At 47.8% G+C, this 1,454-nt stretch overlaps 1 pseudogene; it reads right to left on the bottom strand.

Moving 5' to 3' along the window:
* Window positions 1-500: 500 nt before the first annotated feature.
* On the bottom strand, window positions 501-1,046 carry LOC119622138 (protein FAM136A pseudogene; annotated as a pseudogene).
* Window positions 1,047-1,454: the final 408 nt, after the last annotated feature.

Genomic DNA, 1,454 nt, shown 5'->3' with positions numbered 1-1,454 from the left:
AAACAAAGACCCAGAAAACTCTTTTGCCCTTCTAAGTGAGTGACCTCATCAATTTTGTTTTACAACTTACGGAAAATGGTGTGGTGACACTTCTGGTAAACAGGATGTTGGCAACAAAGAGAAAATATCTCTCCTTAAACTCCACCAACTCTAACCTGCCAGCCTGTTGGTACCTGTGTAGTAAGAAGAGTCTGGTACCTTGGAGGGCTCTGGCTTGTTACAGGGGAGATCCTTACTGGCAGGACAAGCACTGGCCACAGGACATATAAACTCTAAAACTCAACTGTAATATCTCTGACCCAATTTAGTACTACTTTTTTCCATTTCATTTTTTAGGACTGAAACATAAAAGAACCAGTGCCTAGAGGCAAGTGACATATGTCTTACACTTGGGGCCATCCTTCATTTCTTCATAAACTTCGCTTAAAAGACTAAAATTCCCAATTCCTTATAAAAAATATATTCCTGCCCTCAGCCCCAATGGCCACTGGCAAAGATTGTTATTTCCCAGTGGATAAGAGAGCCTCCTTCATCTTCTTGGTCATAGTTGGGATGTAGTGCGTGTGGTCATCCACACACTTGGTCACACAACCGTCCAGCTGCTGCTTCACCTGAAGCTTCTTACTCCCAGCATCTATTGAATCTTTGACTTTGTCATTGCAATGCATGATGCACCAGGCCAGGTGGTCCTAGAGCTTCTCCAACTCACTGGTGACCAAAGCCTGGGCTTGAGCCTGGCTTTGCTTTGGCTCAAGCATGGCAAATGGCAGTGCTTTGATGCACTGGTGCACCTGCTGCATGGAGGTCTGGCTGTCCTCACAACCGCTGGTGCTGCATCGGAACATGAGACCCTGCATCTTCCAGATATTCTCTCTCTCCAGACTCTTCAGCATGGAGTCCACCACCTCCTGCACCCGCAGCTGCTGTAGCTCCGCCATGGCGACCCTACACCGCCCTGCGCCGTGCCACCCTGACTAATTTTTGTATCTAGTAGAGACCAGGTTTTGCCATGTTGGCCAGGCTGGTCTCGAACTCCTGACCTTAGATGATCCATCCACCTTGGCCTCCCAAAGTGCTGGGATTACAGGCATGAGCCACGGCACCCGGCCTCTGTCTCTCCAAAAAAAAAAAAAAAAAAAAAGGACTTGCCAGGGCCTGCTTTGCCTGGGTCCCTATGCATCCTGAGAATGGTCAGAGTGAACCAATGAGAAGATTGATCTGCTCTCAAGAAGGGCTACCACAAGCTGGTTTTGAAAGCTTGGTTCTGAGAACAACCAGCCCTAGATCCTTTTCATCTCTGATACCGAATGATGTGGCACTGAGAACTGAAGAGGAAACATGAACAGGAAGAAGAGTGAGGGCTGAATAAGAGCCTGGCCGGTGAGAAATAGGGACCTTGGTACCTTTTGCTCCTAATAGTCACTTCTGGGTTTAGAAGGGCCAGGAACTCCCAC

This window comes from Chlorocebus sabaeus, chromosome 16 (assembly GCF_047675955.1).
Source record: "Chlorocebus sabaeus isolate Y175 chromosome 16, mChlSab1.0.hap1, whole genome shotgun sequence".
NCBI lineage: Eukaryota > Metazoa > Chordata > Mammalia > Primates > Cercopithecidae > Chlorocebus > Chlorocebus sabaeus.
This window is presented reverse-complemented; position numbering and strand designations above follow the sequence as displayed.